Below are 22,204 nucleotides of genomic sequence, written 5' to 3'. Positions count from 1 at the left end.
CAATAATGGGTGTCACACTAGGTAGAGCTTTAAATAGGCGTGACACTAGGTAGTGCTCTTGTAATAGGTGGGCCTTTTTCATGCCTCTAATACCTTAGGGAGAATTTGCTATTACAATATCGCATTTTAGAATGCATTGCTTTCAAAATATGCCCTAGAAGGTGTAGCTAAAGTAAGATTTAGTTTTTGAGCTAACGCAGCATATGTAAATTCTATTTTCAAATGTATAAATATCCCCAGGGAGTCCACTATGTCAAATTTGCATATATAGCGTGTGCAAACAAGAGGTATTGAAACAATCTTTTACCTGTATATTTTCAAGTATTATATGTACCCCTTATGTATGTTTTCTTTCAAAAAACTAGCCCTTATGTATGAAAAGTTTTGCTTTCTCAATTAAAAAAGCCTTTATGTAAGTACATTTTTTTTGTAAATGTACCTAATTATTAATTCCTTATTTTGTTCGCACGTGCTTATTACATATTTCCTTTGGAGTATTTAAGTCCCATACTTGACTTTAATATATATTCCACCTTTAGCAAGATTTTTAGTATAATTATTGTTTTTTCTTTATTTAAATAGGAGCTTGCTTAAACCCCAAAGTGCATACTTACCAATAGTAATTTTTTTTCCCCTCAACCGTGCAAGGGAAGGGAGGATGATGGGGAGAACCCCAAAAATATGAGTATAGCATATGAGCTTAATATAAGGAGTTTTCTATTGGGAATTTGTCAAGAATTAGAAAAATTGCAATTATTGAAGAGGTTCCTATTGCATTGTGAGAAATAAATCATAAGTCTCTTAAGGAAAAGGGGTTGTGAAGCATGCACTTGATCATAGTACAATTTTTCTCCATTTCATGTAACATAGCTCAATATTTATTTACTTATTTGCAAGGCTTGTGCTAGAGCTACAATAGATGAAAAAAACAAAGTTTGATATCACATGTAAGAAGCATCAATAGACTATGTGAATTCTAGGACACTAGAAATTATTTCTAATGGTTTTACTTTAGGAATCACATTATTGTGCACTCTTTTTGGATCCACATTTTTTTTGGATGGTAATGATCAAATTAGAAATCCATAGTCTTTCTCTACGTCTTAAAATATGTTCAATGGATTACTATCAATGTGGAGCCTCCCTAGGATAATGGTGTCAAATGTGCTCGATCTCCTTGTTTAGTGAATGCTCACATGTGAGTTCGGATAATGGATACAAATAAAAGTAATTAACAATGAAGGGCTCCCCCTTTTTGTAAGGGTTGTGTGTTCTCCTCAATGTGTTTACCATTTTGTAGGTAAGTTGAAGTAATTGAGTAGTTTTAGTAAGGGTATGTAGCATCAAGGCAAGTTTTCCTACCATCTATCAGTCATGGGTGTTGTTTAGATGAGTGACATCTCACATTTGTGCATCTTAATAGAGAGGAGTCAAAATAAATAAAAGAGTGTAGTTAGAAACAATAAAAATAATTCCATACACTTTCTCTCTTGCTAACAATGCTTGCTCTCTCCTCTCAATTTTTGAGTGCCTCCCTTTGAAGTCAATAATTCCATTTACATACTAGTTCCTAACTATATAGATTTATTTGATACACTCACAACCTAGTGCATAGCAAAAAGAACTTAAAGTGAACTTCTATAGTATAGAAGAAAAGCTTGGTTATGAATGAAACAATAGAGGTACCATTTAGAGTCCCTTCACATAGTAGTTCCTAGCAATGTATTTTGTTTAAGACACTCACAACCTATTGCATAGCATGAAGACATAATTTTAACTTCCATTGTATAAAAGAAGGCTTTGGTTGTGAATGACACAATAGAGGCACCGTTTAGACTACTAAAAGTTGTGTAGTCCAAGGTCATCTTCTTCTACGTTGGTAGATGCATGAAGATTCTAATTTCTTTAAATTTTACTATTTTGCACTTGCTTAGTGGAGAGATAGTATCTTGGTCTTCTATATACTAATTTAACAAAGCATATTACACAAGCCTCTTCAAAATCACTTAGAACAATGGTTAGTGGCATTGAATTTATAATCATAATCACTAGCTAGTGGCAATTCTCCGTCTATATTATAGTGTACTTTAAAATGGTTTGCTATGGAGATAATAATAGAGAGTATATTAGGACTGATTTCTTCAATCCAAGTGTATTGTTGTATTATGATTAATAGTCTGTTGAAAAAGATGTTGTTTTGGGTGCTAAAATGAAAAACTAGCATCATGATAAAAAAGCTTTAAATTCTCTTTGAAAGCTCTAAATTAGAAGCTTGCAAAAAAAAAAAGCACTCTCTAGGGAGGCTCCCAATAGGCAAAGTAGCGGTGACAGAGATCCCCTCTGAGTGAGATAGAGAGAGGGTGAGAGTAGGGGGCGCACTTTATGGGCCACCCTGCACAATCTAGAAGGGGAGAGAAAGAGAGAAGCTATGAACAGAATTTCAACAAAGGAGAGTATTCCTCCGAGACTGTGACGACAAATGACATCGTTTCGATACATGCATGAAGAAAAGTTTTGGCAAGATTTAGAGTATAAGTCTCAATTGCGGATAAGTCTCTCTTCCATATTTTTGTAAACATCAATGAAAATTTGATGATAATAGAAAACATAAATCACACATTTGTACTGTCTTTTTCTCTACATATTGATATTGATAATAAACATACCAGTGTGTTCATAATTGTGTCTGAAGAAGTATACTTGAGTATTTGCAGCCCGAGCATTGTGTGGGTTTGATAGGGAGGTGAGCATGGTAGATAGCCCAATCTCTTTAGTCTTTGCTAGGTTTTTCTTAATCTAGGTTTGCTCCATGGCCCAGATCTAGAAAAAATATCCATCAACAAGGGGGGATTGGCGGGGTTCCCTAATAGTCATGAGGGCCTCCTCTAGCAATCATGAGGGCATCCCCGCGTGGATTCCTGGTGGCAGGTAGTCCATGCGGGATACCCACGTGGACCAATGGTCCATGAGGGTGGACCCATGGCGTAGGGCGGTTTCGCGGACATCCCCATCCGCAGGACTGTCCACGTGGCCAACCATGTGGACTTTTTTGATTTGTGTGGCAAGACCAATGGACACCAGCTAAGCCAAGGAACCCCTGTGGCTTGTCACATGGATTGGCGCGGTTAGCGTGGAGATCCACGTGGTGTTTCCATGGATTGGCTTGCAGACAGGGGCATCCGGGGACCACCCTTTGCCCATGGGGATGCCCTTTGTGGACCATTGGTCTACGAAGGTAGAGAGGAGACACACACACACACACACACACATAGAGAGAGAGAGAGAGAGAGAGAGAGAGAGAGAGAGAGAGAGAGAGAGAGAGAGAGAGAGAGAGAGAGAGAGAGAGAGAGAGAGAGAGAGAGAGAGAGAGAGAGAGAAGAGGGGAGGAGACAGGGGGAAGAGAGAGAGGAGGGGGAGGAGAAGTGGAGAGAAAGGGAAGGGAGGAAGAGGGATAAAGAGAGTGCATGCACGTGTGCGTGTGTGTGTGTATGTGTGAGAGAGGGTGTGTGGAGAGATAGAGTGTGTGTGCATGTGTGAGAGAGGGTGTGTGTATAGAGAGAGTGTGTGCGTAGAGTGATAGGGAGAGTACGTGGGTGAGAGAGTGTGTGCATCTGTAGAGAAAGAGAAGGAAAGCGTGTGTAAAGAGAGAGAATGTGTGTCTAGAGAGACATATGTAATTTTAATATAATTATAAGAAAAGGGTAATTTTATCAAATACTATTAGTTTAATCAAAAGTGCATTCTTGCAAAATAGCTATAAATACAAAATTGATAGCCATTATTTTCTCTCAATCCAAGCACCTCTCCCTTTATTTCCCTCGAACATTACCTCTCCCTCTCAACACTCGTTCTCTCTCTCTCTCTCTCTCTCTCTCTCTCTCTCTCTCTCTCTCTCTCTCTCTCTCTCTCTCCCGCCCCCCTTCTTCTTGCATGCTCTCACACACCAACTCTCTTTCTCTAACTCTACCTGTTCTTGATCTCAATCCCTCTCTCTCTCCTTTAAGAGGTTCGCTATACTTTTCACAATGACGACATCATCATCATGGACCAATTTTTTTCTAATCAAGAATGCATTCAATTTTGCAAAAGCAACCTTGGAGAATGAGGAGGCTTTGCACACTACAAGGACACCATAGAAGACTAAGGACAAAATTGACTGCCTCATCAATTATGCTGATAACGGGTTTACATACCTGGGAGAGCTGGAGTCCAAACTTGATGACGATCAATGTCACCAAGTAAGTGACCTTTCAACAATTGTAGTGAGTGCGATCAAGTACGCGACGGAGAAGCTTCTTGAGGGTGTCTAGCTTACTAGTTCAATGAGGAGAAAAAATTATTAACTCGGTGATGGCAATATACCACTTCATATTGTTGGCCAAGATTTATGGTCTTGCCACCATGGATGTGAAACTTGTCAATTGTTAGGTTGGTAAACTAAGTGAACTAAGGATACTTGGTTTGGGAACGAGTTTTAATTACCTATATTATACTATCTTTGGATAATGTATTTGATAGTACCCAAATATCTATGTTTGTAATGGCTGCTTGCTAGCTTATAATGCGAAGATCTTTTGTAGTGTGGATCATACGATTTCTTTTGGGTTTGTAATGCCAATATTGTTTTTTGTAATGTTGGTAACACTGACATCACACAACCAAAATGACCCTCTCAGATAATTATTAAAAATTAAAATTAAAAGTAATTTAGTCTCGATTTCAAAATTATTAAAAAAATACTAACAACTTTTAGGGTTAATATAATATGCCCTTAACTCTCTTAAACTCAATTAAACACTTCCAATCTAATTTTTCAAATCTAATGCTTATTTCTTGAACTCTATTATCATGTCATGCACTATAATCTTTCCCTCATTCAAAGCAACTTTTCCCTTTACCAATAGGAAAATTATTTTTGGGGTTAGATATCTACGTGAACATGTTGCGCAGCAAACATGGAGTGCTTTACATGCCATTATCATGGTTGGGAGTGAAGAGTTGCACTAGAGAAAACTAGCAATCACATAGGAGAGGAGTTTGATGTTATGGACAAATCTCTCTCTACAAAGTTCATGGTGGCGGTCAAAGATGGCACAATCTCAAATTTGAGTGGGATGGATGCTCTTCCTATGGACGCTCCATACATAGAACTTACTAGCTCAATCAAGGAACAACTTTATGGGGAGCAAGCATTGGAGAACTATGCTGAGGTAAGGGGAAGCAATAGTCTTTTGTCTTTTTTTAGCTTAGTGATGAAGCCAAACACATTAACAAAGCTTCTTTCAAAGACGGTGGAAACCAAACACGTTGGTGCAACATAAGTTGGTCGACCATGGAAGATGACACAAGCAGGAGTGTACGAGCTAGTAGGTGCATGGCAAAGGGCTGAAGCAAGTACCAAAGTCTTGGGCAGTAAGTGGCAGCGGATGTGTATGGCTCATGCAGTTTTATAGGAGAGAAGGGCTTCAAAGTGGGTTAAATGGGATAGCACGTAAAGAGTCTTGAAGTGCTAGTTTTTGACTCAAGATTGAAGAGCTTGAGATACTCAGGGAGCTGGTCTAGACGGCTCATCAAATGGAGCTACAAGGCAAAATATATGATCGTTTGAAGTTTTGCCAGGGGTCGGTTCTGAGCCGGATTGATTGCATTGTGAAATGTATCTGCACAGGTTTTTTGGAGCTTGATGGGGTTTGAAGTGGTAGTGGACAATGTATGGAGCCAACAGGAAGAGAGGACACGTCGATCGGAGCTACAGATGCAAAGTTAGAGCCAATTGAGTTTTGATGACCATGATGCTCATGATGATCGTGGAGGATTTGGTGTTTTTTTTTGGCTTTGGGTACTCTTATTGAGGCCATGAGGAAGTTGAAGTGCAGTGGGATTTTTGCAAATTCAAGTCAACAAGGTAGGGTACAACATGTAAAGTGGGCAAGAACTGACGGTGCATCAATTGGAGTCATGGTGACTAGGTTATGCATAGCTAAAGTTGGGATCTGATGCCGACAGGGTGGGTGCATATGGTTTTCCCCAGATTTTGTGCTCTCGATTTGAGGCCTCAACGAGTTTAACATGCGGTGCAAATTAAGGGGATTTCTTCTTCAGGTAGATGTAGTGGAAACTCATCCCAAAGGGTAGACACACAGAGATACAAATTAATATATCGATTCGTAATGATCAAAGATCAAATGTATGATCTAAATGACAATATTATCCATTAGATACAGAAAGTTGTATTGCCGTATATGAAATGTTAATTGAATTCTATAGCACATTATTTTAAAATATTGTTATTTAATGTATTATTTAAAACAATTGTCTAAGTATGTTCAATTATAAGGGGATTTTCATACTTAAACACACACACACACACACACACACACACACACACACACACACACACACACACACACACACATTGATAGCAGAAGCATTTCCGTCCCATGCACACACACACATGCGCACGCGCACACACACACACACACACACACACACACACACACACACACACACACACACACACACACACACACACACACACACACACACACACACACACACACACACACACACACACACACACACACACACACACACACACACACAGAGTAGCAGCCCATTGTCTTCAACTGTCTCATCCTCACCATATTACTTATTGAAACCAGACACATTCACCAAGTGTTGTGCTCTTCTAATCGGTCACATGCATTACTCGAAAAACCCTTCTCTCAATCATAAAGAGGGAGAAACACATTCGGCAGCTTCTACCGATTGGTGCAAATTAGCTTCAATATGTGCAAAAGATGTTCATGTTGGAATTAGGGTTGCAGAGAAACACACATAGCTTGGAGAAGACGAAGGAAGCTCAAGGCACACAATCGAGAGTGTATTACTTAGTGTGCAATGGAAAGATAAATAGCCCTAGAGTGATGGGCGTATATACAATGCACGGGGGAAAAAACCTCCTAAAGAGGGAAAAAATGCCCTGGCGGTACTAGTTTGTTCACGCACATCACTAACACATGTATATGGTAAAAAATCCCCCCTGGAGTGATGCGGTGAACGAGAGCTGGCACATGAGTAAAGGGAAGTGCCATGCCCTGAGGACATGATCAGTCCACAAAGGGGAGTAAGCCCAAAGCTTGGTGGAAAGCTTCAAGCTTCTCACGAGACAATGCCTTTGTGAAAAGATCTGCAAGGTTGTCTTGTGTTGGCACATAAGCCAAGCTGATCTCTCCTGCTGAGAGCCTCTCCCTCACATAGTGGTAATGCACCTCAATGTGCTTTGTGCGAGCATGAAAAACTTGGTTCCTCGCAACTGCCAATGCGCTCTGACTGTCAGTGTAGATAGTGTTGGGAGTGTCCTGTCCAACACCCAAATCATCCATAAGGCGTTTGAGCCATACACACTCAACCGTAGCTGTGAAGACTGCCCTGTACTCAGCCTCACAACTCGAAGTGGCCACAGTAGGTTGCTTCTTGCTCAACCATGATATACATGAACTGCCAAGCATGAAACAAAAACCACTTGTGGACACTCGCGTGTCAAAACAAACAGCCCAATTTGAGTCCGAAAAAGCATGTAAGTCCGGCGGCAATGATCCCCCCTTGGGATAAAACAACCCAAGATGTAAAGTGCCACTAAGGTAGCGGAAAATCCTCTTGATAGCCTGCCAATGCTTAGACCCTGGGCTATGCATAAATCTGCTGACCTGTGAGACTGCAAACTGAATATCCGGCCTCGTGTTGCATACATAAATGAGGCAGCCAACAGCAGTTTGGTAAAGAGTGACATCAGCAAGATCGCTAGCATCATGTAGACTCAACTTCAAACCTGTTTCCATGGGAGTGGCAATAGGTTTGCAATCCTCAAGTCCAAACTTACATAGCAATGTCTCTATGTAACTTTTCTGACAGAAGGCAATACCACCATCACACTGCTTAAACTGTATACCCAAGTAAGGATGAAACAGCCCCAAATCTTTCATCTTGAAAGTAGCATTCAAATCAGCCTTAAATTCAGCAATATGTCTCTCATTTGGTCGAGTGATTAGCAAATCATCAACATAAAGAACCACAATGAGAAGTACATCACCCTCACGCTTTACATACAATGTGCTTTCTGTTGGACTGTTACGAAAGCCTCGTTTAACCAAATGAGTGTCAGATTTCTCATACCAAGCACGAGGAGATTGCTTCAACCCATACAAAGCCTTGTTACATTTGCACACTTTGTCCTCTTGTCCTTTTATGACAAAATCGCAAGGCTGCGTTACATAAACTTCCTCAAATATGTCACCATTCAAGAAAGCAGTAACAATGTCTGATTGATGTACATCCCAACCAAAATGAGCTTCCAATGTACATAGAAAACGCACAGTAGTCATATGACAAGTGGGAGAAAAAGTCTCTTCATAATCTATGGCTTTTTACTATGCATAACCCTTTGCAACAAGTCGAGCCTTATGGCGATCAATCTCACCATCTGGCTTGCGTTTCAACTTGTAAACCCACTTCGTACCAATGGACTTTTTGCCAGGAGGCAAATCACATAAAGTCCATGTGTCATTTTGTATGAGTGCATCATATTCTGATTGCATGGTAGCCATCCATTTTTTTGAATTCTATGCTTCATCAAAAGATAGAGGTTCGTCAACATCATGTAAACTAGACACAGCCAAAGCATAACAATCTGATGCATAAGATGCATGGCGAGAGCCTGAATGAGTATAACTAGACAAAGGTGCATCCAATTTACTGTCACGCAAAGTGTGCACCAGCCATTTTGGCATACCTCTAGCCTGCTCATTTTCAGACCTTTCCTCATCAAGTACATCATGTACATCTGCATCAGTAATAGGCTGATCTGTAACATTTTCAGAAACCCCCATAGGCTGTACATTTGCCTCATTGGACATTACATTTATATTTCCGTCACTGAAAAGAGGCAACAAAGTGTCATAAATGTCCTGTGAGCTTACATTACTGTCTCTAGTACATGAAAGCAAGGGCTGAACAGAATCTTCCACAAACACTACATCCCGTGAAACCAGAATACATTTTGTTTGCGGATGATACAACCTGTAACCTTTGCTTTCAGCACTATAACCAACAAAAATACATTTGACAGCCTTATCATCCAATTTTCTGCGCTGCACTTGTGGCACCAAACATATGCCAAACAGCCAAAAACACGCATGTGCTCAATAGAAGGCTTTCTATCATGCCATGCTTCATATGGAGTAATAGACTGCAAAGCTTTTGTAGGACACCTGTTTAGTACATAAGTGGCACACATGATGGCCTCAAACCAAAAAAGAATGCGGTAAAGCTTGACTTTTGACCATACGTTGTGCCATTTCCGTAAGTGACCTGTTTTTCCTCTCAGCAACACCATTTTGCTAAGGTGTATAAGGCACTGTACATTGGTGTTTTATCCCACGACTAGCCAGAAATGCATTAAATTCATGAGACATATACTCCCCCCCTTGATAGGAACAGAGGGTGCCCATAGCACATTTCAAGACATTTTCAGCCATAGCCAGAAATTGTTTGAAGCACATAAAAACTTCGGACTTCGCTTTAAGCGGGAATACCCATGCATGCCTGGAGTAATCATCAATGAAAGTCACGAAGTACAGGTAATTCCCCAAGGACGGAGTTTGCATGGGCCCACAAACATCACTATGCACAAGTTGCAACCTGCATGTGGCCCGAACTGAACCATCCTTTGGAAACTTAGAACGCTGAATCTTACCCAAAATACAGCCTTCACAAACATGTTTGACAGGTGCTACAAGAGGCGGCAAAGAAGCAACCATATCAGATTTCTGCAAACGCAGCAAACTGGCAAAATTCAGATGACCAAAACGTGCATGCCAAAGTTTTGCGTCTGAAATAGCCCTTGAATCTGCAACAGCATTTGCAAAATTTTGTCCACAGTTGTCATACAAAGTGAGGTTATATAGCCCACGACACAAAAGACCAAATGCAACAATGTCATCACCAAAACTGAGATCATGAACTGTACATCTGTCATCCACAAATTTGACTACAAGTCCAAGTCTAGCAAGTGCGGATACAGACAAGAGATTCTTTTTGATCCCAGGTACATAAAGTGCATCGACAAGTGTGAAAGAACTGCCATTAGCACAATCTTTCCAACTCCTTGAACTGGATAAGAGGTATTGTTGGCACAAGTGACTGAATTCCCATGAGGGACAGACTCGAGAGAGGTAAACAATTCACGATGTGAGGTAATGTGCTTTGTAGCACCACTGTCAAAATACCACACATGTGAATCTGCAGCAACTGACAAGCATGCATCATGGACAACAAGATTGTACGTGCACTCTGCGCTAAAAGCCCATTCTGCATCAACATCAGCAACACAATCTCCTTTCACAGAAGACTCAACAATGGCTGCATTTGTAGTGGAACCAACATTTGCAGTGGAACCACCCTCTTTCTTCTTAGCCTCTTTGGCCTTTAACTTAGGACATGATTTGATCAAGTGATCATTGGCTTTACAATAATGGCAACGCATCTTCTTTTTGCCCTTATAACCAGAATTTCCAGACGAATTGCTTCCAGCAAAAGCATTAGGAACAGAATTTTTGCCACTCGCAGCAGAACCATAAGAAGTGGCTGCATTACTGTTACCACCCTTTCTTTGAGAAGCAATAAAATCCTGTTCAACTGCACTCTGCCTAGTCCTGTTTTTTCTGGAAAGTGACTCTTGCAACAGCAACGCATCAAACTTGACAGCTTCAGGATTTCTTTGGGTCATAAGTCTCCAAGTACTAGCAAAAGTCTGGTAAGAATCTGGTAAGGCATCAAGAACAGTCTGCACAAGGGAACTGTCTGACATGACCTCTCCTGCAGAAATAAGTTGCTCATTGATATCCTTGACACTAGCAAGGAAAGTGTCCATATCATCTTCCTCATGCATAATCTTTGACTCCAGCTCTTTACGCAGCAAAGCAATTTTAGCCTCATTGCGGCTTGCATAAAGACCTGCTAGAATATCCCAAGCCTGTTTTGCGGATTTTGCTGAATGGATGTGAGGAACAATGGTGCGCTTCACAGACAACGCAATCAATGCATGAGCCTGCGCATCCTTAACATCCCAACGAGCTTGTTCTGTCGTAGGCAAAACAACTCTAACGTACAGCTGCAATCCTTGCACCAAGACCTGCAACATCCTCAACATCGCCTACATCCTCAGAACCAGGACGTACATCAATGCCCTGCACAATGTTTCAGACGTCCTTTGACACAAGCACATGTTGCATCATATAAGCCCACATAGGGTAGTTGTCCCCATCCAACCTGTCCTCAACAGCAAACATCTTGAGCACATCTTTGTCGTTGTTGTCAGCCATGGTAAATGCTGCACCTGATGTGAAAACTGCCCAAAAATAGGAGAAACGGAGCAAGAACAACACATGCTATATAGCACAAACTGTAGAAGACTATAAGGCACCTGTTATGCAGAAAATGGCACTGATAGAAATTTTGCATAAAATGACAAAATTACCTGTGCAGACCTGCCTGTAGTGGAAACGGAGGCCGAAATGAGCCCAAATAAAAAATCCGAGCAGACCAAGCTCTACGAGCTTACCCGAAGTATTTGTTGACCTGGCGAATGCTTACCAAAGCTCACTAAAATCGGAGAAAGTGAGTAGGCGTGTACAGGAGCAACTGTTGACTAAGCCCGGGAGGACGCAACCTGCTTTGATACCAATTGTTGGAATTAGGGTTGCAGAGAAACACACACAACTTGGAGAAGAAGAAGGAATCTCAAGGCACACAATAGAGAGTGTATTACTTAGTGTGCAATGGAAAGATAGATAGCCCTAGAGTGATGGGCGTATATACAATGCACGGGGGAAAAAACCTCCTAAAGAGGGAAAAAATGCCCCGGCGGTCCTAGTGTGTTCACACACATCACTACCACATGTATATGGTAACAGTTCAACACGGTTCGAGAACAAACACAAGCAAGAAGAAATGAATCCGGCTCAAAAACCCAGGTAGGCTCCAATGCCTACTGAGATGCATGCTATTTTGGGGGTCCATATGGTTTACATTCTGGTGTTGATTTGAACATACACATATAAGTAAGCAAGAGCACAACTAATAATGAGGTATCATTCATCATGATAAGCATTAGGGACATGTGTAACATGGGTAATAGGATATGTTGTATGCTGATTATTCTGTGATTAATATGGTATGTGATTTATGTATGTTTTTTTGAACTGAGCACATGATACATCGTATTGAAATATGAATTAGCAATATGGCAAGCATGGATGTCACTATTTCACTAAGAAAACAAGTGTGCAGGTCATGGTTATATTGAGGTGAAATATGGTTAAGAATGATGAGTTTTTTAAAGTCAAACACTGTACATCGATACAATGTTGGCAATTATGGTTTTTTTATAAAATAGACACATAATACAAAGGAAGCTCTTGAATTTGTTTTTTCAAGAAGGCCAATAGACCAAGCCCTATCGCACACTCCCGACATAGGAAACTTGGCACGGCCGCTTTCCGTTACTTAGTAATACTTGGTATGGTTATGGATATAATGGTTTCGCTTCACTATACATTGATGGATGGAATTGACAATAATACAAGCTTGATTGTCTGGATTTGAATAAGAAAACAATATACAAGTCATATGTAATTGAGAATGAAGGGATCAAGAATGGTGAGGAATTTAATTAGTCAAACACGATACATTCATACATTGTTGTTGATGATGGTTTTTTGAAAATATACACATAATACAAAAGAAAATCTTGAAATTTTTTTCAACAATGGATTTGGGAAAAATTGCATATATCCGTATCAATAGAACAAGCCGTTATACACATTCTAGGCATATGAAACTTGATACAAGCGTGTATTGTTATTTTGTAATGATTTGAATAATAGAAAAAGCCTCATGACTGAGGCACCTCTATTGAAAAAGTCTCGTAAAACTGTGTGGTAAAGAGCATATAATCATAATGTGGTTGGATGCATTCTCAGGGATAATTTCTTACTGTATTTGACTATTTTATCTAAATGTTGGGTTATAAGCATAAGCAAATATATGGATATGCATGTGTCTCATGAATGGTTTTGCTTACAGGCTGACTTGACACCTAAAATTGTCAAATACAAGCAAACTACTAGGATGTCAACGGTTGCTTGTCCAGAGAAACACAAGTTTATTAATAACAAATTAACAGCTCACTGGTCAATTGCAAAATACTCCCCACGTAGAAACAGACCCTTTCTGCCTAGGAAAGCTAAAAACCCTGAATTAAATACACAAATAGAAGGAGTGGGCGAGTGAGTGATAAATCCTGGGTAAGAGACAATGATAACAAGTGGCTGAGGTTGCCTGGTACCTGTCTTCCCATTTTGGGGCATTCTAAGTTCTAACTTGATGTCGTTTTTGGATGTGACAAGTATAGGTCTCAGTCTTCTTCATCTGGGGGCACTGGCACCTCTTCTTCATTTATTGTATCAATCTCGTTGGTTTATTTTGAAATATAATCAAAAGCACGCTTGGTTTTGTGAAATAAAAGTGTGTATACATGATGTCAATAATAAAGGTTTTTGATAAGGTCTTGTTTAGTTATGTTAGCTATGCGAATCATATTGATGGGGATAATCAATTATAAACACACACAAATTTGTTTCACCGACTACCCGTGGAATGGTAGTCTTGTATAGTTAACTTAACTAGCGGACCAAGAATACCCGTTATATACATAAAAATGACCTTTTTTCAGACCTAACGTTTAATTTTGTTATACAGGCAGAATGGATCACTTCCTTGGTAAAACTTGGGTATTCTCTTGAAAAAGAGATCCTTGTTTCCCCTCTCACAACTCAATTTGTTTTATCTTGATTCAAGGGTGTGGAATTACACAAATGGCTGTTAGATTTTGAACAAGAGGCTATAGCTAACAGATCATTTTCTGCTCTCAAGACTACTTCTCTGAATGACTGGATTGATATCCTTGCAAAGTCTAGAAAAGATCCCACTAGTCTTCTCTCGGCTTTTGATAACTTCTTACTTTCTCTCTACTTTATAGATGCACAAGATAGTACTGACTTGGAGTTTTACTCCAGTTCATTGCCCGCTATCGTGAAGAATCTTTATCTCTTCAATAACTTGCCATCCCTACCCATAGAAATCAAACAAACTCAGAACATCATCAACCCCTTGCTTGATTTGGAACTCTTAGATCCTCAAGAGAAAGAAGCCTTCTCTTTCCTTAGTAATGCAACAACTAATTACAAAAGTGATAAGTCTCTGTCCCTCGCCTTTGCTGGAATTATACCTTTACTTCCACTAAGGCAAGATGCCATTAGACTAGAAAAAAAACTTGAGCTTATTGATCACTGTGCTCCTTTCACGATCTTTTCTGTAGCCCTACTTTGCTCCATCCCTATAGAGGCTGTTGAGAAATGCAAAGCCACTGCCCTTCAAGCCAAACCTCTCCTTTCATCAAACTTTTCTTTCAAACTAGCCCAAATTTCTTTAGCAGATGTAGATTCCTCAAAATGAAAAAATTATTCCCTTATAGCCCGGACTAAAGGACTGTCACTCGCTAACAGAACCAAGGACACCAGAAGATTTCTACAGATTTGTTGGAATACTCTCCGCCCCTTTGTTAAATTTACCTGCAAGAAACAAGACATCAATTCTAGTTGCACAACGTCTATCCTGTGGGTTGACCATCTCCTTTGGTACGTATTTCAAAACTTACCTAAGTTTTTCAAGTACTCTTCTAGACCAGCTCAGCTTTACGCCTTCATCGGATGGGTCACATCCATACCCATTGAAATTCAACATGCTCTTATGGTATACTATTTATTTCTTGAACACATGCTTGAATCCGCTCAGACCTTAGCAGTATACACACCAAGAGCGTAGCTACTTCCAAAGCTAACAAACACACCAATCGTCACTACCATTGATTCACTTTTGAGGCCATCTAAGGGTAAAGATCCAATGAAGCGAATCATGAACACACTTGGGAGCTCTTCATCACCTCGAAGATTTTGAGCATCCGATGATATTGGAGATACTCCAAAAACTTTGAAATCCAGCTCCAACAGTGACCAAGTAAGATCTCTTTTACATAGAGTCAATGGGTTGAAATATCTCGTTCGTAATAAAAGAACTTATGGTAGATACATTCACTTAACATTCCATAATAAATTTATGGATTTCATTCAACCGCATCAATTCTTTCAAGATATGTTAGTACATTTTTCCATTCCTCGAACCTTGGCATATTTCAATATTCAATTTGGATGGAAATTTACAAAGAATTTGCAAGCAATTCTGTATAAACCTTGGTCCACGTTTGCTATTCCTTTTGATACATCGAACATTTGTTGTTGTGTTACTTAAAATCGATTCACATCCTTTTGTACATAATTTAAAACATTTGGTAGTCACGTATTGACTACAGACCCAAAAATTGCCCATCATCCAAAACTTCGGGAGTTTGTTGGAAAAGGTCTTAGTCATATACCACAAGTACCTCTTGATTGGGCGAAAACTGCTAAAGAATTTTAGTTAGCATGGGAAAAGGTATGCAAAATTATTGGTATTATAGAAATACCTGAACATCATACTTTCATCCGATCTAAACTTCGGGAAAAATTTAATTACCTATTTCCTAACCATATAGTCAACCAAGAATCTTGGTTTCTAGACGAGGTTATTTTAGATGAGATAACCTTCTTATTAGAGAACCTCTTAATTTGTGGGCTAGATAAATCAAGTCAAACGCCTGTGTTAATATGAAAAAAACTTGCCAGAATGGCAGCTCAGACTCGAATCAATTCAATTGAGTTCAACCCCTCTTCAGACACTGAAGAAGTTATAATCTCAGAGGTCATAAACTTTTCAAAAAACTTTTGCATATTGGAACCTGCCAGACCTACCCTACCTTACCTCATGGGTAACTTTAAAATACATAAAAGCGAGTTTCGATGGTTTACCAATGCCCACAACTGTGTGTTTTCACCCATGACCAATCTTTTGGCTTCACTGTTAAAAGGTTTAAACTTGGGATTGATCGATTATGCAAAAGGTTATCATAAGAAGATAACAACAATTTTGAAAATCTCGACAAACTGTTACTGGATTATCAGTAATCAATACAATTTTTTGATTAATCTACCTAATACTATTTTTTTTGCTTATACATTTGACATAAAAGCATGTTACGAAGCCATACCACATTATGGAGAGTATGGTCTTATGGATACACTACAACGACTTGTCAAACTTGTAAGTAAAATGGGATATAAAGGGGTCAAAAAATTTATAAACAAAATGCTCCTCACAAAGACATTAAGAGATGTAAAATTCTCCCTTTTGATTTTTTTCATACTATAAATAAATTTCTAATGGAAAATTGTGTATCAAGACTTGAACAAAATATCTTTAACGAGCTCAAAGGCATTCCAATGGGATACACATGCTCACCACTATGGTGTAACCCGTACTTAGCATGGTTTGAAATTGCTTTTATACGTGAACTTTCTTGACTAGGGAAAATGGATATGTTGGCTACATTTTTGTACTCATGGAGATTCATCGATGCTCTTTTGTTTATTAACAATCGCTTTGTTCTTGATTTCCTTAATCACAATAAACCTCTCTCTGTTGAGGACCCTTTTACCATTTGCCCACTTGATATTATCAATATCAAGCCCACATTTGAATCATATTCTACAACATATCTTTCAACACAAATTCAACTTTTGAGACCTTTTGTTGTTTAGTAGTATACCAGTTGCACATATTGGAAGAAGGATCATCTACCCTGTCAAAATGTCTCATTCATACATGCCAAAAGCAATCGACCCATAAACATGGAAACAAAGGTGTGCGCAACCAGTTCCCTGGAATCAATCTAGATACAATTGACCTGGCTAAACATATTGGTGGGGATATGTCCACTTTGTGGCCTATTTCCCACCAAGTGGATCTTTTTCTGGGATGGGGGAGGGCCACACACACACACACACACACACACACACACACACACACACACACACACACACACACACACACACACACACACACACACACACACACACACACACACACACACACACACACACACACACACACACACACACACACACACACACACACACACACACAATTATAGGTCAAAAAATTCCACTCCTTCACTGCCCCCACTGAGGATATACACAGTCAAAAAAACCCCTGAAATCAATATCCCTTTGTAAAGGCTTTTTACCTCGTATGTTTGATCTTTCAGACTAAGACACTCATCTTCCAAACATGCAACAGGGTCAACACCCAATACCACAAAGTAAAGTATACGATGGTAGCCCATATGACACCGAGGATGTTATAGTATGTCATAATGGTACCAAAAGGTTTTTTTGGGGCGTAAGGCAGATCAGGATGTAATCATACCTTTCTTGGAATGTATCATTTGTAATAAGGATATTTTGAATAAAAATCTATTGGATAAATGACTCAATTTTAAAATTTTTAAATAAACATGGCATTATTACATCAAGTGGAAGAAGGGAAGATCCCGCTGAAACATAGCTATAGTAAAAGTATGGAAGAACCAACACACTAGTCAGAATTATCTACGAAACATTGGATACGTATATGAGTTGTCATACGGCACAAAAATGATTGCTAAAATCATTAAAATAACCTACTAAGGTAGCTAGCATGAATGACGTAATGTGTATAGAGGAGAATCGCCACTGGATAGCAACTTTAGGCTTCACATGCGAGGCATTTAAAACCGAACTTAGCTGGATAGGAGTGTAAGCTTATAAAAAGGGAGCTTCACTTCACTAAATAGACACTCACACAACACTAGCACTTTGCATGATCAATTTGAGAGCAATTTATCATAGCCTATTGAAGCCAGAAGCCGTTAACCCATTTCTGCGCAAGTGAATGTGCATCACGTTCTTGATAGTAGAAGGATTTACGTCCCATCTACACACACACACACCAACATCCCATTTGAATTCAAGCATCTATGTGCTAGTGAGTCTGCATCACGTTCTTGATAGCAGAAGAAATTGAGGGAAGCATAATAACAAAATGATCAAAATCAAGAGTTTCTTCAATAGTTTCAATCATCACATCCAAGCTCTCATACTTTCCGAGTCAATACAACTAATGTCAAGCGTCACATATCTATCAAAACTAAGCGTAACACAAACATTAACAAATTCATTTGCTCAACATTTTCAATCATTTTATTGAGACACATACTTTCTTAATCACCACTACAACTAATGGCAAGCATCACATAAGAGCCAAAAATCATACACCTTTTAAAGTGGCTTGCCAAAGCAGATATCCTAAAGACAATGGAATCAGCAATAAAGCTATAGCTAACATGCAAAATAGAGGTGTTATTCACCTATTCTGGTGAAATAGAACAACAATGAGTATGGATTTTATGTTGAATTTTGTAAGTTAGATCAAGATCACCAATATGGCTATGCATGTGAGAGCTCATATTACTCCCATATGTGGCTTTGACCAAGGTTGACTTCGTTGTTTTCTGTCTTTTACATCATTAGTATAGAAATGCCCTCCATGTTGATTTATGTACTCCTTGTCCAATTTGTGGCCTCGTTGATTTCAAGGTGTGTGTATCGTGGCAGGTTGGAAGGACAGACAAGGCTTACCAAGAGCTGATGTGGTATGGCTAACACTTGGGGCAAGAACTTTGGCCATGTTAGCCTCTTTTCAATTGGATTGGTGACACTATTTGTGTGATCATCCACTGCCAAGAAGGCATGTGATGATCTCTTCTCCTACCCTTAAGTGGTGCATCCTTTGTTGTAGGATCTTCACCTCACCTTCAACATATAGCACAACGAGAACCAACTGCAAACACAAATGTCATAACAAAGGCATGTAGCTGAACCAACTAGTGCATGGAGGCATCATGATCTTGTCAATCTTAAGGAAAACAAGGATCTACCTCTATTCTACTCAAAATATTACCTAAATAGCCAAAATTTGCTAGGCTATACAACCTAATTTAAAAAAAAAACACATCCAAATCATGTGCAAATGGTGCCCAAAGACAACTAAACTTGACACACAAGGTCTAGAGAATCAAGAAACACTCCTATGGCCTCAAAACATCCAAAACAATATCTTACTAACTAGAAAAAGCTCAATTACATGCAAGCCACTATCTTCAACAAGCTTGTTTTGGTATCAAATGAAATCGGCATTCAATGAAAGTGGGTGGGGTCATAGTCTAAGGAAAATCCCTATGGACTTAAAACTCAAAGTAGCCTCTATGGAAAAACTCTAATTACATACACATATGATTTTTGGATAGGGTGATTTTGGCATCAAACGGTCTCTATAGCTTTGTATAGTTGAGAGTTATCCTCTACTATTGTTAGATTTAATGTTTGATGCATAGAATGAGGAAAAACACACCAAATAGCTCCTAGATGGACATGCTCGACAACTTGAATCCTTCATGAGAAACTTATGTTAATTGAGAGAGATTACTCCAAGGAACACTATGCACTTCATGGTTTCTCAATATGGAAAGGACTTAAAGAGATATGAGCGTGGGATGATGGAGGAGATACTTAGCTCTTTGCACCAAAGAGTTCAATTATCTATTATCCAATCTTCTTTACAAAATGGATTAAATTGTCTTTTATACTAAGGCCTAAACTCAAGGGACTGGACAAAATAAGCCTGACACTTCCCTAGGCTTTATGACTCAACTTATGGAGCAGTTTTAATAGGCATTTGCCTTATTTCCAAAGCTTTGTGGAAAAATACAAGTGTCAAATTTAAGAAATTCGTTCCACCTAACTTTAAAAACATTTGGTATCTTGATAAAAATTTATGAAATGAGAAGTCTTATGAGTGTTTTGAGCTCTAGAATTCAGTCTATAACATCCCTCTTCACTAGTTATTGCATCACGAGCATCTTTACTTGGAATCTTAACGAAATTTTTAAGAACCCTTTTGTCTATTCTATTGTGGTTAACTTTTAACACTCCCCGCTCCTAATTTGGCATGTCCTTGGGCATCATTGAAATTCTATTGTGTTTCATTGAGTTTGTTTCTTTGATCTTTTAGTTCTTTTGGGTGGTTGAAGCCTTTAGTACCACATGATCTTTGGTTGGCATTATCTTTGTAGCTTTGGTTTTTGACTTCATGTTGATCATAGGGGGGGGGGGGGGGGGGGGGGGGGGGGGGTTGACCTCTAAACCTCCCTAGCTAGATCCCATGAACCATCATTGGTGGATAGAAGACTCTATCACATACAAGGGCAACACCCCTTAGTGAGAGATGTGTATAGGACACAAAGATATACACAAATATGACATTGTAAAACTTTCAAGGCTTGCACCCATGTGTGAGATGGGGTGGTCAGGGAACATGTTGCATTCATAACCCTACTTGCAAAGTAGATGGGCTGCATCCTTGTACTATGAGGATCTCGCTAAAACAATACCGCACCCACTACCTCTTTCCCTTCACTAGAGTTAATAAAGAGTGGATACTCCCAACAAGGAGTCATGCAAGTTGGTAACACTGACAAAATCACCTTGATACTACAAAAGTATTGTTCAAGCTCATCCAGCCATGTGAATTCTACATGTTGTGCCAATTTTTTGCAGTGGATGAAGTAACTATGAGGCTACCTGAATGAACCTGACATATATCTCACCTTTTGCATAAATAGATTGATGCGATTTGTGGCCGTAGACGAATCCAACTCAATTTCTTTATAAGACATTTTATGACCCAAGAAGATCACTTCATCTTCACCAATGAGGCATTTGTCAGGATTGAGTTGGCGTCCTAGATCATACAGATTTTTCTAGCCCTATTCTACCATCTGTAGATGCTTAGCATTAGAGTTGTGGATACAAAAATGATCAATAAAGACTCAAATAGACTTTCCAAAGTATGCATAAAATACAATATTCATGAAGCACTGAAAAGTGACTCGATCATTAGTCAAACCAAGGCATGACCCTAAAGGCAAAGCAACCCCATGTATTTGTTTGATCTTCCTCTCTAATTCTTATGTGAAACTAACCTGAATAGCCATCAAATACCGTGTATTTTTCATGACTAGCTACCTCATTTAGAATATCATCATGAAATGGAAGAGAAAAGTGATTGCTCTTGGTTGCCTCATTGAGTGGCGGATAGTCCACACACAACCACCACTTTCCATTTTCCTTGCAAGTGAACACAATGGGAGAGACCCACTCTAAATTTTCTATGGGATAGATGAACCCTGCTAGCAAAAACATTCCTCACGTCCTTGAGTAATACTTTCTCTTTGATCACCCTTGACCTTTGTAGCATTTGTGGCTTGGGTGTAGCTTGGGTTCAAGTGGATTTTGTCTTGTATTGCATCCACCCTTCACACATCATTTTAACATTTCTTCATTTTGCCCACTCTGGTCCTCTTGGGAACCCACTTCCTCCAAGCCTTGGAAAGCTTGGTTGTTTTAAAACTCACGCCCATGACCTCAATGGAAGATTCCTCATCGGTTGGGCTATCCCTGCTCTATTTTGCAAATGTTTCATCCATCAAGTCTTAATCCATTTCAGCTTCAAACGACTTCTCTTATAGCTATTGTTGAAGTTATTCCATCATATTGAAGACAATCTTCTTACTATCCTCAATCCTACAAATTGGATTTCCACTTTCCCAATCGCGCAAGTGACTTTCATTTTTCTTAGCCATGGTGTACTTAGGATAAATGGGTACCCATTTCCTTTGGCAAACATCAAATTTAAAATGACAGCCCTTTCCATACCAAAAACTTCAACATTCATATCCTTCACAACTCCTAGACACCTAGCTTTGCTATTATTTGCCATTTTTACCTTTATGATAGGTGTTTCATGGATGTGAAAGACTAATTTATGCATGAATTCTTTTGTCATAATGAAAATTTGTGCACCACCATCAAGAAGATCCTTTCCAACTAATCTTCCTATTATATAACAATAAAAAACAGGCAGAATATCCTCATGCACTTCTGTTTGCATTATGCTTACCATAGAAACACCTTCCTTTATCTCTCTTTTTTTGCTAACCATGCATGCTAAATCATGCCCAACTAATGGACACAGAGCTAAAAACTAGGCCAAAGAA

The sequence above is a fragment of the Adiantum capillus-veneris genome, chromosome 4, assembly GCF_014529385.1.
Source record: "Adiantum capillus-veneris isolate H3 chromosome 4, ASM1452938v2, whole genome shotgun sequence".
Lineage (NCBI taxonomy): Eukaryota > Viridiplantae > Streptophyta > Polypodiopsida > Polypodiales > Pteridaceae > Adiantum > Adiantum capillus-veneris.
This window is presented reverse-complemented; position numbering follows the sequence as displayed.